This window comes from Triticum urartu, unplaced genomic scaffold (genome assembly GCF_056163025.1).
Source record: "Triticum urartu cultivar PI428250 unplaced genomic scaffold, HENAU_Tu73 scaffold731, whole genome shotgun sequence".
Lineage (NCBI taxonomy): Eukaryota > Viridiplantae > Streptophyta > Magnoliopsida > Poales > Poaceae > Triticum > Triticum urartu.
The window spans coordinates 15,001-32,500 of record NW_028260921.1 but is presented as its reverse complement, the minus strand read 5'-3'; positions in this window follow the sequence as shown (position 1 = coordinate 32,500).

Here is a 17,500-nt window from a genome sequence, read left to right as displayed (position 1 = left end):
AGCCGACCGCTCTACCACTGAGCTACTGAGGAACAAGGGGGGATTCGACCTCCTAGAGTTCAACTCCCGCTCTCAACCCATGAACAATATGAGTCCGAAGCTTCTTTCGTAACTCCCATAATTTCTTCGTAGTGGCTCCGTTCCATGCCTCATTTCATAGGGAAGCCCAAAGTGGCTCTATTTCATTCTATTTCACTTCCTAGCACTTCCTATCATTTAATATCCATCCCTTTGGTCTTATTGACATAAGAGATGTCATTTATAGTCTATCTCTTTCTATATATGGAAAGTCAAGAAATTCTCATCGAAACATCGAGAAATTGTGCATATAGAAAACTCTAAAGAAAGAAAAAAAGGAGACCCATGCCATGATTTTCAAATCTTTTCTATTTAGTAGTCTAAGTTTCTCGATGAGGATAATTAATTCGGTCGTTGTGGTCGGACTCTATTATGGATTTCTGACTACATTCTCCATAGGTCCCTCTTAGATCTTCTTTCTCCAATCTTGGATTAGGGAAGAAGGAGATATTCGCGACTACTGGCGATTTCATTATGGGGCAGCTCATGATCTTCATATCGATCTATTATCCACCTCTGTATCTATTCTTTCTTAGCTAAACAGGTGGAAGATCTATCCAATTTGGTTATATTATATCATGGACTCGAAAAACGGATCTGAATTTGACTGAAATGCACGATCTTCACAGGTATCACTTTTCACGATACCTAAAAGGTGGAATAGCGATTTTCGAACCATTTCCTATAAGAGAATGGTTTCCATTACTTTGAGAAATGGATTCTTATATCAAACTATAGCTATTGCATTAAAGAAGAAAAGAAACTAATAGAAGTCGAAGACGCGGAATGATAGTGAATAGAGAGAAAGATTCTTCTGATTTTCTTGTTTCTATCTACTAGACGCCGTAGAGAATTGAGAATTTTCATGTCTTTCAATTCTCGTACTCGTAATTGGAAAGTTATGGAAGGAGACCCATCATTTTGCAATGAAAACAACATATAAAACTCTGGACAATTTCGAAATCAGGCCAAGCGTCTTAATACATATGCAAAAAAATTCATTATTGGCCCACCATTGATTAGAAGATTTAGCTTGTATGAATCGCTATTGGTTTGATACGAATAATGACAATCGTTTCAGTATGTTAAGGATACAGATGTATCCACAATTCATTTAGAGTTACTTAATAGTCTATTTCTTATACCATATCTCTATCCCGTGAAATTCTCGAGCCAAAAGATGGATGCATATGCTGTGTTTCATTTTGCTAAATGATATCAATTAAATGGTGTATCAATTCCATAAATTGCATATAGCAATAAATAAATCAGCAAAATTCTTTCTAATATTTTAGATAGAAGAAACATTTCTTCTATCTAAAATATTAGAAAGAATGTACCCTTCTATCCAAATCCAATTTGCATCGATAAAATAAATCCAAATTCCAGTAGTAGATGAATAATTGCAAATTTGTGTGTGTACGAGATTAGAATAACTTCAAAATAACTGACATAATTTTGTATTTTTCCTGATCAGAAAAATACATGAAAAAGAAAGGAGGTAGAAAAATTTTTGGATTTATGGTTAAAGAAGAAAAAGAAGAAAACAGGGGTTCTGTTGAATTTCAAGTATTCAGTTTCACCAATAAGATACGGAGACTTGCTTCACATTTGGAATTACACAAAAAAGATTTTTCATCGGAAAGAGGTCTACGAAGACTTTTGGGAAAACGTCGACGTTTGCTGGCTTATTTGGCAAAGAAAAATAGAGTACGTTATAAGAAATTAATCGGTCAGTTGAATATTCGGGAGCAGTAATTTAATCGTTCAAATTTTTTTCTTGTTTTATTATTTTTTTAGTAGTCTTATAGTAGTCTTAGATTTTTCATTTTGATGAGCCTCGCTTTGAGGAATTCATGGAATAATCCATTTTCATGGAATAATGAATTAAGGAAGAAAGGATATGAGTCTACCGCTTACAAGAAAAGATCTCATGATAGTCAATATGGGCCCTCAACACCCATCAATGCATGGTGTTCTTCGACTGATCGTTACTCTCGATGGTGAGGATGTTATTGATTGTGAACCCATATTAGGGTATTTACACAGAGGAATGGAAAAAATCGCGGAAAACCGAACTATTATACAATACTTACCTTATGTAACAAGGTGGGATTATTTAGCTACTATGTTTACAGAAGCAATAACAGTAAATGCACCAGAATTCTTGGAGAATATTCAAATACCACAAAGAGCCAGCTATATTAGGGTAATTATGTTAGAATTAAGCCGGATAGCTTCTCACTTGCTATGGCTTGGACCTTTTATGGCGGATCTCGGCGCACAGACTCCTTTTTTCTATATTTTTAGAGAGAGAGAATTAATATATGATCTATTTGAAGCTGCTACAGGTATGCGAATGATGCACAATTACTTTCGCATCGGAGGAGTAGCCGCCGATCTACCTTATGGATGGATCGATAAATGTTTAGATTTCTGTGATTATTTTTTACGCGGAGTTGTTGAATATCAACAACTTATTACACAGAATCCAATTTTTTTAGAGCGAGTTGAAGGAGTAGGTTTTATTAGCGGAGAAGAAGCAGTAAATTGGGGCTTATCGGGACCGATGTTACGAGCTTCTGGAATACAATGGGATCTTCGTAAAGTAGATCCTTATGAGTCTTACAACCAATTTGATTGGAAAGTCCAATGGCAAAAAGAAGGGGATTCGTTAGCTCGCTATTTAGTACGAATTGGTGAAATGAGGGAATCCATCAAAATAATTCAACAAGCTGTAGAAAAAATTCCTGGAGGACCTTATGAAAATTTAGAAGTCCGACGCTTTAAGAAAGAAAATAATTCTGAATGGAATGATTTTGAGTATAAATTTCTTGGTAAAAAACCTTCGCCCAATTTTGAATTGTCAAGACAAGAGCTTTATGTAAGAGTAGAAGCCCCAAAAGGTGAATTAGGGATTTATCTAGTAGGAGATGATAGCCTTTTCCCCTGGAGATGGAAAATCCGTCCACCCGGGTTTATTAATTTGCAAATTCTTCCTCAGCTAGTTAAAAAAATGAAATTGGCTGATATCATGACGATATTAGGTAGTATAGATATCATTATGGGGGAAGTTGATCGTTGAAATGATAATAGATAGGGTAGAGGTAGAAACTATCAATTCTTTTTCGAAATTGGAATTATTAAAAGAAGTCTATGGACTGATATCGATTCTACCCATTTTGACCCTCCTTTTGGGAATAACAATAGAGGTACTCGTAATTGTGTGGTTAGAAAGAGAAATATCTGCGTCGATACAACAACGTATTGGTCCTGAATATGCTGGCCCCCTGGGCCTGCTTCAAGCTATAGCAGATGGGACTAAGCTACTTTTTAAAGAAGATATTCTGCCATCCCGAGGAGATATTTCTTTATTTAGCATTGGACCCTCTATAGCAGTCATATCAGTTTTATTAAGTTTTTTAGTTATCCCTTTGGGATATCATTTTGTTTTAGCCGATCTTAGTATTGGTGTTTTTTTATGGATTGCCATTTCAAGTATAGCTCCTATTGGTCTTCTTATGGCAGGATATAGCTCAAATAATAAATATTCTTTTTCAGGCGGTCTACGAGCTGCTGCTCAATCCATTAGTTATGAAATACCATTAACTTTTTGTGTGCTAGCAATATCTCTACGTGTGATTCGTTAAAATAGATCTTTTTCCTATAAAATCCATTAACTATTTATATTCCTTTTCTTATTTAGTATTTGGGTTGGTAAGTTAAACTAGATAGCTATATGAGTGAAACAAAACAGCTTATAAATTTGTAGTAAAAAGAAAAAATCTCATTTCCTACGTACAAGAAAAAAGTGGAAGTAAACATAAGCAGTGTAAACTCTTTATCCCAAGGTTGATATTTTTTAATTAGTCATCATATCTTGAAGCGGCCAAGAATAAAGGATTCACGATATGGAATTCCATTACTAGAATACTCCTAGTTATTACTATAACTTAATAATCCATAAGAAGAATCCACCAAAAGTTAGTGAAGGGTTAGGAACACTAAAGTACATAAAGGATTAGTAATGGAAAATCTAAAACATTAGAGATTTTTGCCCATAAAAGGAATCATAATAAGGACTTGCAATTTGTAGAAATTATCAAGTAGTACTTTCTTCGGATTCCGATCCAGAGTATGTTCCCATTCACTTGTTAAGGAAATGGCTATCAAGAACGAATTAACCCTTTATCCATTTTTTCTTTTTAAATACCCCCTCCCTGGGGAAAGAAGAATAGTAAAAAAGATATGGAGTGCACTAGAAAAAATTTTCATTATTTCCTTCCTCTATCCATATTCATGCAGAATTGCTCATGAACTAATACCCAACTCTTTCCATTTATTAATTGAATTCCTATAACAAGTAACAAGTGTTTTATTCCAAGATTAAGTTATTACTGAACAAAGAAAAATTTTCATTATATTATAAAGGATGAGATCAATTCGGAAGCGCTTTTTCTTATTCTAGCAGACGGAATTCCTTTGGTCTAATTTAGGACTTTCAAATCTATTTTATTTTATCTAATTCTATCTACGCCCCCGGGGCTAGGAACAAAACAGTCCTTTCCTTTTTCTGATCATAGAGAAGCCGTATGAAGCTAAGGTTTCATGTACGGTTTTGAAATAGCGGTGGGAACTGTGATGTTATCACCGACTATGATTATCTAACAGTTCAAGTACAGTTGATATAGTTGAAGCACAGTCAAAATACGGTTTTTTTGGATGGAATATTTGGCGTCAGCCTATAGGTTTTCTGGTTTTTTTAATTTCTTCTTTGGCAGAATGTGAAAGATTACCCTTTGATTTACCAGAAGCGGAGGAAGAATTAGTAGCAGGTTACCAAACTGAATATTCCGGTATCAAATATGGTTTATTTTATCTTGTTTCTTACCTAAATTTATTAGTTTCTTCTTTATTTGTAACAGTTCTCTACTTGGGCGGGTGGAATTTATCTATTCCCTATATATCCTTTTTTGATTTTTTCCAAATGAATAAAGCAGTTGGAATTTTGGAAATGACAATGGGTATATTTATTACATTAACTAAAGCTTATTTATTTCTCTTCATTTCTATCACAATAAGATGGACTTTACCGAGGATGAGAATGGATCAGTTATTAAATCTTGGATGGAAATTTCTTTTACCTATTTCCCTGGGCAATCTCTTATTAACAACCTCTTCTCAACTTGTTTCACTATAAATAAGATAATACAATAATAGTAAGAATATTTTCAACACAAAAGCTCTCTCAAACAAGAGAAAGAAACATATCTTTTTCATAGATATTTAGAATGAATATGTTCCCTATGGTAACTGGGTTCATGAGTTATGGTCAACAAACAATACGTGCTACAAGGTACATAGGTCAAAGTTTCATAACTACCTTATCCCACACAAATCGTTTACCTATAACGATTCACTACCCTTATGAAAAATCAATTACACCAGAGCGTTTCCGAGGGCGAATCCACTTTGAATTTGATAAATGTATTGCTTGTGAAGTATGTGTTCGCGTATGTCCGATAGATTTACCCGTTGTGGATTGGAGATTTGAAAAGGATATTAAAAGAAAACAATTGCTTAATTATAGTATTGATTTCGGAGTTTGTATATTTTGTGGCAATTGTGTTGAGTACTGTCCAACAAGCTGTTTATCAATGACTGAAGAATATGAACTTTCTACCTATGATCGTCATGAATTGAATTACAATCAAATTGCTTTAAGTCGGTTACCAATCTCCATAATGGGAGATTACACAATTCAAACAATTAGGAATTCGTCTGAAAGTAAAATAAACAAAGAAAAATCTTCGAATTCAAGAACGATTACTGATTACTAAACTTTGATTTTGTCTTTCTGTTATAAAAATCTAATAATTCTTTATTAAACTTTAAAATTAAACTATAAAGAAAAACGAAAAACTACTGCTTATTGGAAATTATTTCTTATTTTAAATCAGACTAGATTTTCGTGATATAATATAATTTATAACTATAAGTTTATACACAAAAAAATACCCTAATCCTTTTTTCCTTCCTTGAATCCTTTAGTTTTAGTCAGTTCATGAAAAATTTTATACTATTAATTTCTTTTTATCCATAATGGATTTACCTGGACCAATACATGAGATTCTTATGCTATTTGGGGGATTTGTTCTTCTACTAGGGGGTCTAGGAGTAGTATTACTTACCAACCCCATTTATTCTGCCTTTTCGCTGGGATTAGTTCTTGTTTGTATATCCTTATTCTATTTTTTATTAAATTCCTACTTTGTAGCTGTCGCACAACTTCTTATTTATGTGGGAGCCATAAATGTCTTGATCATATTCGCTGTAATGTTCGTAAATGGCTCAGAATGGTCTAAAGATAAGAATTATTGGACTATTGGAGATGGGTTCACTTCACTCGTTTGTATAACTATTGTTTTTTCACTAATGACTACTATCCCAGATACGTCGTGGTATGGAATTCTTTGGACTACAAGATCAAACCAAATAGTAGAACAGGGTCTCATAAATAATGTTCAACAAATTGGAATTCATTTAGCAACCGATTTTTATCTTCCGTTTGAACTCATTTCCATAATTCTTCTAGTTTCTTTAATAGGTGCAATTACTATGGCTCGGCAATAAGAAAACTTAGAAAAAGTACAAATTATAAGAATTGCAAATCTAAAATAAATAACTAAAGAATCACAATTTTGATTTAGTAAAATCCATCTACTGCCAACAAATACCTCCTTTTTTTTTTTTTTTTTTTTCTTTTGTTGTGTAATTGTTCTATTGTAATTAATTGAATCGGTTCAATTCTTGCCCTCATATTGAAATGAATCGAGATTGATAAGGAGTTAGTTAATGATGTTTGAGCATGTACTTTTTTTGAGTGTCTATTTATTTTCGATTGGTATCTATGGATTGATCACAAGCCGAAACATGGTTAGAGCTCTAATATGTCTTGAACTTATACTGAATTCAATTAATCTAAATCTCGTAACATTTTCTGATCTATTTGATAGTCGCCAATTAAAAGGAGATATTTTCGCAATTTTTGTTATAGCCCTTGCAGCTGCTGAAGCCGCTATTGGACTATCCATTCTTTCTTCCATCCATCGTAATAGGAAATCCACTCGTATCAATCAATCTAATTTATTGAATAATTAGACTTTTGAATAATTAGACATAGAATCCTCTAAACAAAGGCGCACATATTAAAATAAATAGAAATCAATACTATTTTCTTAGTATTATTTGAGAATATCCATTTTTTTTAGTAGATTATTGCATAGTATTCTTTTTCACTTAAATGAATTTTTGTATTTGTAATTCATTGATATTGCAATTTGAATATTGCAATAATTTATATTGAAAAGACGATAGCCAATTTATTGGCTAATTCGAATTCGTCTGTACAATTCGTAAAATTCTTTCTTATTTCTTATTTATTGTTGAAATCCAAAATTAAAGTCTCTTGGCTCTCTTCACGCTTTCTCACAAACAGATTAAAAAATAGATTTTTTTTTTTGAAGTTTGGATAAACCATTGCTTCGTCTGGTGTCTACAATACATATGACTCATTATAGTACTAATTTCATTTTTACCAGATCGAAAAATTTTATGTTGAAAAGAAAAATTTATAGATCCAATGTCACATTCCGTAAAAATTTACGATACATGTATAGGATGCACTCAATGTGTACGAGCTTGTCCAACAGATGTATTAGAAATGATACCCTGGGATGGATGTAAAGCCAAGCAAATTGCTTCCGCGCCGAGAACCGAAGATTGTGTGGGTTGTAAGAGATGTGAATCTGCCTGCCCGACAGATTTTTTAAGTGTCCGCGTTTATTTAGGGCCTGAAACAACACGTAGCATGGCTCTATCTTATTGATACGTTACAAAAAACTTCACTCGAATCGTCTGATTCCTCTTTACCGAAGAAGCCTGTGCTCGAAATAATCGAGCACGGGCTTTTCTGGTCAAAACGTATCTTGTCTTTATCACTTTATCATGAGTTATTTTCCTTGGTTAACAATACTTGTTGTTTTGCCGATATTTGCAGGTTCATTAATTTTCTTTTTACCTCATAAGGGAAACAAAGTCGTTAGGTGGTATACTATATCTATTTGTTTATTAGAATTCCTTCTAATGACTTATGCGTTCTGTTATCATTTCCAACTGGAGGATCCCTTAATCCAATTAAAGGAGGATTATAAATGGATAGATGTCTTCGATTTCCACTGGAGATTGGGAATCGATGGACTTTCATTAGGATCTATTTTATTGACAGGATTTATCACTACTTTAGCTACTTTAGCAGCTTGGCCAATTACACGGAATTCGCGATTATTCTATTTCCTGATGCTCGCAATGTATAGTGGTCAAATAGGATTATTTTCTTCGCGAGACCTTTTACTTTTTTTTATCATGTGGGAGTTAGAATTAATTCCTGTTTACTTACTTTTATCCATGTGGGGGGGGAAGAGGCGTCTATATTCAGCTACAAAGTTTATTTTGTATACTGCAGGCGGTTCCATTTTTTTCTTAATCGGAGTTCTGGGTATGGGCTTATATGGTTCCAACGAACCAGGATTAGATTTGGAAAGATTAATTAATCAATCATACCCTGCAACCTTGGAAATACTTTTATATTTTGGCTTCCTTATTGCTTATGCTGTCAAATTGCCGATTATACCCCTACATACGTGGTTACCAGATACCCATGGGGAAGCACATTATAGTACATGTATGCTTTTAGCGGGAATATTATTAAAGATGGGAGCATATGGATTGATTCGGATCAACATGGAATTGTTACCTCATGCTCATTATCTATTTTCGCCCTGGTTAGTAATAATAGGAGCGATCCAAATAATCTATGCAGCTTCAACTTCTCTTGGTCAACGAAATTTCAAAAAAAGAATAGCTTATTCCTCTGTATCTCACATGGGTTTCATAATTATAGGAATTGGTTCCATAACCAACATTGGACTCAATGGAGCTATTTTACAAATATTATCCCATGGATTTATTGGTGCTACACTTTTTTTCTTGGCAGGAACCGCTTCTGATAGAATGCGTCTTGTTTATCTCGAAGAACTGGGGGGAATATCTATCCCAATGCCTAAAATTTTTACCATGTTTAGTAGCTTTTCAATGGCTTCTCTTGCCTTACCAGGAATGAGTGGTTTTGTCGCAGAATTAGTAGTATTTTTTGGACTAATTACTAGTCCAAAATTTCTGTTAATGCCAAAAACACTAATTACTTTTGTAATGGCAATTGGAATGATATTAACTCCTATTTATTTATTATCTATGTTACGCCAGATGTTCTATGGATACAAGCTATTTAATGTTCCAAACGCAAATTTTGTGGATTCTGGACCACGAGAACTCTTTATTTTAATCTGTATCTTTTTACCAGTAATAGGAATTGGTATTTATCCAGATTTTGTTCTCTCCCTATCCGTTGACAGGGTAGAGGCTCTCTTATCCAATTATTATCCTAAATAGGTTTGCTTTTTTTTACTCGTCTGCTCTATTAATGCAGAAATAAGTAAAAAAGTATATAATGCAGAAATAAGTAAAAAAGTATAATTAGATCTATCTCGAATTTTTGAGAACCCTTTGATAAGGCGTTCAAGGGGTTCTCAAATAAAACATAAAAGTAAAAACCTTCATTTCATGAAGGTTTTATTTTATGTAATCATTTAGGTGTTAATGTAAACGAACCATAACTATGTAAGCCTATTCCTAATAGATTTATACCAAAATAACAAATCCAAATTATAAGAAATCCTATCAAAGCTATAAGTGCAGAATTCGTACCCTTCCAATTTGGATTTGTTCTACTATGTAAATAAATTGCGAATATGGTCCAAGTAATAAATGCCCAAGTTTCCTTAGGATCCCAATTCCAATAGGATCCCCAGGCCTCATTAGCCCATACTGCTCCACAAAGAATACCTACGGTTAAAAGGGTAAATCCTAGGCTAATGACACGATAACTCCAAGAATCCAAACGCTCCGTTAATTGATATTTGTAATAATTTGGAAATGAAGGGACAGAGGTTCTTTTTAAAGCACTTCTTTTTGCATAAAAATATTTAATATCACTAAAGAAAAATGTTTTATTTAAAACATTTTTTTTCTTTTTAGAAAAGAAATGGAAATTATTTCGAAATCTAATGATTAGAATAGCGGCAGATAATAAGGATCCGCACAAAAGAGTTGCATAGCTTAATAACATCATACTGACATGCATCATTAACCACTGAGATTGTAGAGCAGGTACTAGTATCGTGGATTGATGCATTTCAGTTAAAAGACCCGATGTGGCAAAGCCTTGCGTTAAAATAGTACTTGGCGTAGTTATTGTGCTTAAATCATTTTTAGAGTTCTGTATTTTAGGAATGGTATGAAGAATATACAGGGCCCATGAAAGGAAGATCAATGACTCATATAAATTACTTAATGGAAAATGTCCCGAGGAAGCCCAACGAGAAACTAAGAATCCTGTTATAGAGAAAAAAGTAACTATCATTCCTTTTTCTGACGAATCGCGTAATCCTCCAAGTTCACGAACTAATAAGGTTATAAAATGAATCGTAATCACAATTGAAATCGTTGAGAAAGAGATATGAGTTAGTATATGTTCTAAAGTTGCAAATAGCATAAGGGGAAGGTCCCATTACAAAATTGTAAATTTCGAATTGATTTCTAATCTATTGTATTCTTTTTCAAGAATGCCGCCACTCGGATTCGAACCGAGATGCTTGAGCACTGCTTCCTAAGAGCAGCGTGTCTACCAATTTCACCATGGCGGCTAACTTCAAATAATAGGTAACTTAAAAGAATAATAGCTATTATCTTGGGAATCGTCGATATTGGGAAAGTCCATAAAATTTAGGAACATTAGAGTTTTCATTAAAATAGACTTCGTTTGGTAGTATCGTTTCCATTTTTTTTTTTTACAATAAACTCTTGCTTTGCCCAATAGAAACACAAACACTGCTTGAAAGAGTTGGAACTTCTTTTTTCTAACTTGCAATTATAGAACTAATTTTTTCTAATTAATTTCCCCTTTACATTTTGAAAATTCTTTCAATACAATGAAAAAAATCCAAAAGGGTTTCTATTTAATGATGAAATTAAAATAAAATGGATAAATAGAAAAGGCTTTTTGGATTTTTTAAAAATTTCTAGAATGAAAGTCTTTATGCTCTTATTAATAAGATTTACTAACCTTATGATTTTGGAGAAGATAGGTGGAAGTTGTAAGTCCTATTGTAAGAATACTCCACTTTTCATAATTTTCCTAATAGAATATGAGGATTCTATTAGGAAAATTATGAAAAGTTCATTGATAGGAAAAGAATACTTAGCACACAGTATACCAAACAAAACTTTTTTTTTCTTGTATATATAAGATAAGAGGGGTTTTTTGTTCTAAGAATATTGTACCGAGTAATTCGACACATAAAAGTACATTCAAAGAAGAATCCAAATTATTAAATAATTGGAATTCTTTTTTGATAAGTCAATTCATATTATTCCAAAATCTTATTATTTGTTTGTTGCCCAGAAAAACCCTTTGGTTTTGGATGCTCATTACCGCTCGAAAATGATCTTGATTTTACTAAAGAATAAGATTGTACTATGGAAAAATAAGTCTTTTTCTTCCAAATATTTTTACGAATACGCTTTTTTGACATTGAAGTACGTTTTTTTGGAACTGCCATTCAAAAAGGAAATTACTTTTTTCTAGTTGTATGTGAAAGACATCTATTGCTGCAAATCAATCCTTCTTTCTTCTTTTTATTAGTATTTATACTTAGATACTGAAAGATACTTAAATTTTGAATTATTTTTTACTTCATTTTGTCTAATGCGGATAAGACAACAAGAATTTTTTAACATTTTTTCTTTATATATTTTATACTTTTTTTTTAATAATATAGAATATATAGAAGGGTTTCTCATTTAAATCTATTTATATCTATTTATATATCAAGTATACTCCATATATAGATATATGGTATGGAAGCCTATCCCCCATATAAGATAAGACGGGGGGATAAAAAGAAGGGAAAATGAAAATAGTTAATTAAGTTCAGAATGGTATTCCATAAAGGAAAGGAATTCCAATCAAAACAAAAAATACTGAGTCTCTTAAACAAGACATTCTAAAACTTAGGTAATTTATAGTCATTAGAATTTTAGTTCTATATGAAGTAAGGACTATTCGATAATTTCTTATAAACATAGGTTTTCATTGGAATTCACTCAATCAGTTAATTATGGAACAAGAGAGCTGTTTCATCTTTGTTTTAAAGAAATATAAAAATGAATTATGAATAGAAAGTAAAATGATTCCACTTTTTTTTTTTTATTTTTATAAATATCTTTATTTAGTTAATAAAATAACTTCGTTACCTAGTTATTTTATTAACTTTTTTAATTTAACCAACTAAACCCATTCTTAATTTTTAATTATTTCAATGAGATAAATTTTGGAAAAATTAAGAATTTCAGTATTTTTTCTTATTCTTTTTATTTATTCTTTCAGAAAGAGATAAGAATTGGTTTGGTGAATCGGAAACAATTTTATAGAAAAATTGAAGTAAAAATTGAAGTAAAAATTGCAATTTCTTTTCTTATGGAACATACATATCAATATGCATGGGTAATCCCTCTTCTCCCACTTCCAGTTATTATGTCAATGGGATTTGGCCTTATTCTTATTCCGACAGCAACAAAAAATCTTCGTCGCATATGGGCTTTTCCTAGTGTTTTACTCTTAAGTATAGCTATGGTATTCTCAGTTCAACTGTCTATTCAACAAATAAATGGAAGTTCGATCTATCAATATCTATGGTCTTGGACCGTCAATAATGATTTTTCTTTAGAATTTGGATACTTGATTGACCCACTTACTTCTATTATGTTAATACTAATTACTACTGTAGGAATCCTGGTTCTTATTTATAGTGATGGTTATATGTCTCACGATGAAGGATATTTGAGATTTTTTGTTTATATAAGTTTTTTCAATACTTCCATGTTGGGATTGGTTACTAGCTCCAATTTGATACAAATTTATTTTTTTTGGGAACTCGTGGGAATGTGTTCTTATTTATTGATAGGCTTTTGGTTTACACGACCAATCGCAGCGAGTGCTTGTCAAAAAGCTTTTGTAACTAATCGTGTAGGGGATTTTGGTCTATTATTAGGAATTTTAGGTTTTTTTTGGATAACAGGTAGTTTAGAGTTTAGGGATTTGTTCAAAATAGCTAATAACTGGATTCCTAATAATGGAATTAACTCTTTACTTACTACTTTGTGTGCTTTTTTATTATTCCTTGGTGCAGTTGCGAAATCCGCACAATTCCCTCTTCACGTATGGTTACCCGATGCTATGGAAGGGCCCACTCCTATTTCGGCTCTTATACACGCAGCAACTATGGTTGCTGCGGGAATTTTTCTTCTAGCTCGACTTCTTCCTCTTTTCATATCTTTACCTTTGATAATGAGTTTTATTTCTTTAGTAGGTACAATAACACTATTCTTAGGAGCTACTTTAGCTCTTGCTCAGAGAGATATTAAAAGAAGCTTAGCCTATTCTACAATGTCTCAATTGGGTTATATGATGTTAGCTCTAGGTATAGGTTCTTATCAAGCTGCTTTATTCCATTTGATCACTCATGCTTATTCAAAAGCTTTATTGTTCTTGGGATCCGGATCCGTTATTCATTCAATGGAACCTCTTGTTGGATATTCACCAGATAAAAGTCAAAATATGGTTCTTATGGGCGGTTTAAGAAAATACATTCCAATCACAAGAACTACTTTTTTATGGGGTACACTTTCTCTTTGTGGTATTCCACCTCTTGCTTGCTTCTGGTCCAAAGATGAAATCCTTAGTAATAGTTGGTTGTATTCGCCCTTTTTTGGAATAATAGCCTCCTTTACTGCAGGATTAACTGCCTTTTATATGTTTCGGATATATTTACTTACATTTGATGGGTATTTGCGTGTTCATTTTCAAAATTACAGTAGCACTAAAGAGAGTTCCTTGTATTCAATATCCTTATGGGGAAAAAGGATACCCAAAGGAGTGAATAGGGATTTCGTTTTATCAACAACGAAGAGTGGAGTTTCTTTTTTTTCACAAAATATACCAAAAATTCAAGGTAATACAAGAAATAGGATAGGATCCTTTACTACGTCTTTTGGGGCTAAAAAAACTTTTGCCTATCCGCATGAAACGGGAAATACTATGTTATTTCCTCTTCTTATATTACTACTTTTCACTTTGTTCATTGGATTCATAGGAATCTCTTTTGATAATGGAGGAATTGGTAATGGAATAGCAGAGTTAACCATATTATCAAAGTGGTTAACTCCCTCAATAAACTTTACCCAGGAAAGTTCTAATTCTTTTGTAAATTCATATGAATTTATTACTAATGCAATTTCTTCTGTAAGTCTAGCTATCTTTGGTTTATTCATAGCATATATCTTCTATGGATCCGCTTATTCTTTTTTTCAGAATTTGGATTTAATAAACTCTTTTTACAAAGGAAATCCTAAAAAAGAATTTTTAGATCAAGTAAAAAAAAATATATACAGTTGGTCATATAATCGTGGTTATATAGATATTTTCTATACTAGGGTCTTTACCCTCGGTATAAGAGGGTTAACCGAACTCACGGAGTTTTTTGATAAGGGTGTTATTGATGGAATTACCAATGGAGTGGGTCTTGCTAGTTTTTGTATAGGAGAGGAAATTAAATATGTAGGGGGAGGTCGAATCTCGTCTTATTTATTCTTTTTTTTATGTTATGTATCTGTGTTTTTATTCTTTTTTCTTTCTTAAGTTAAGGAATTTACAACAAGTCTCTTGCAAAAATAACTATCCTATCCCCTTTCTACAATCTCTCTATATCCTTGTTACATAAGGTAAGTATTGTATAATAGTTCGGTTTTCCGCGATTTTTTCCATTCCTCTGTGTAAATACCCTAATATGGGTTCACAATCAATAACATCCTCACCATCGAGAGTAACGATCAGTCGAAGAACACCATGCATTGATGGGTGTTGAGGGCCCATATTGACTATCATGAGATCTTTTCTTGTAAGCGGTAGACTCATATCCTTTCTTCTCTTAATTCATTATTCCATGAAAATGGATTATTCCATGAATTCCTCAAAGCGAGGCTCATCAAAATGAAAAATCTAAGACTACTATAAGACTACTAAAAAAATAATAAAACAAGAAAAAAATTTGAACGATTAAATTACTGCTCCCGAATATTCAACTGACCGATTAATTTCTTATAACGTACTCTATTTTTCTTTGCCAAATAAGCCAGCAAACGTCGACGTTTTCCCAAAAGTCTTCGTAGACCTCTTTCCGATGAAAAATCTTTTTTGTGTAATTCCAAATGTGAAGCAAGTCTCCGTATCTTATTGGTGAAACTGAATACTTGAAATTCAACAGAACCCCTGTTTTCTTCTTTTTCTTCTTTAACCATAAATCCAAAAATTTTTCTACCTCCTTTCTTTTTCATGTATTTTTCTGATCAGGAAAAATACAAAATTATGTCAGTTATTTTGAAGTTATTCTAATCTCGTACACACACAAATTTGCAATTATTCATCTACTACTGGAATTTGGATTTATTTTATCGATGCAAATTGGATTTGGATAGAAGGGTACATTCTTTCTAATATTTTAGATAGAAGAAATGTTTCTTCTATCTAAAATATTAGAAAGAATTTTGCTGATTTATTTATTGCTATATGCAATTTATGGAATTGATACACCATTTAATTGATATCATTTAGCAAAATGAAACACAGCATATGCATCCATCTTTTGGCTCGAGAATTTCACGGGATAGAGATATGGTATAAGAAATAGACTATTAAGTAACTCTAAATGAATTGTGGATACATCTGTATCCTTAACATACTGAAACGATTGTCATTATTCGTATCAAACCAATAGCGATTCATACAAGCTAAATCTTCTAATCAATGGTGGGCCAATAATGAATTTTTTTGCATATGTATTAAGACGCTTGGCCTGATTTCGAAATTGTCCAGAGTTTTATATGTTGTTTTCATTGCAAAATGATGGGTCTCCTTCCATAACTTTCCAATTACGAGTACGAGAATTGAAAGACATGAAAATTCTCAATTCTCTACGGCGTCTAGTAGATAGAAACAAGAAAATCAGAAGAATCTTTCTCTCTATTCACTATCATTCCGCGTCTTCGACTTCTATTAGTTTCTTTTCTTCTTTAATGCAATAGCTATAGTTTGATATAAGAATCCATTTCTCAAAGTAATGGAAACCATTCTCTTATAGGAAATGGTTCGAAAATCGCTATTCCACCTTTTAGGTATCGTGAAAAGTGATACCTGTGAAGATCGTGCATTTCAGTCAAATTCAGATCCGTTTTTCGAGTCCATGATATAATATAACCAAATTGGATAGATCTTCCACCTGTTTAGCTAAGAAAGAATAGATACAGAGGTGGATAATAGATCGATATGAAGATCATGAGCTGCCCCATAATGAAATCGCCAGTAGTCGCGAATATCTCCTTCTTCCCTAATCCAAGATTGGAGAAAGAAGATCTAAGAGGGACCTATGGAGAATGTAGTCAGAAATCCATAATAGAGTCCGACCACAACGACCGAATTAATTATCCTCATCGAGAAACTTAGACTACTAAATAGAAAAGATTTGAAAATCATGGCATGGGTCTCCTTTTTTTCTTTCTTTAGAGTTTTCTATATGCACAATTTCTCGATGTTTCGATGAGAATTTCTTGACTTTCCATATATAGAAAGAGATAGACTATAAATGACATCTCTTATGTCAATAAGACCAAAGGGATGGATATTAAATGATAGGAAGTGCTAGGAAGTGAAATAGAATGAAATAGAGCCACTTTGGGCTTCCCTATGAAATGAGGCATGGAACGGAGCCACTACGAAGAAATTATGGGAGTTACGAAAGAAGCTTCGGACTCATATTGTTCATGGGTTGAGAGCGGGAGTTGAACTCTAGGAGGTCGAATCCCCCCTTGTTCCTCAGTAGCTCAGTGGTAGAGCGGTCGGCTGTTAACTGACTGGTCGTAGGTTCGAATCCTACTTGGGGAGATTTTATTCATTCTTTAATGTAAGAATTTTAATGTAAGAATAAAGAATTGAATTAAAGGGCTTGCTTTGACCCTTAGGAGTAGGTAACCCGTTCGCTATCCTTGTTTCTATTTCTATTGCATTCTATCTCATCGTATCACATTCTGTTCTACGATTCCACTTCGACAAAAGGAAAGAGCATACCTAAGTTCAATAGCTTTACGTCCGCTATCCCGATCATGATTTTCCTACCCTCAGGGGGAAAGTAAA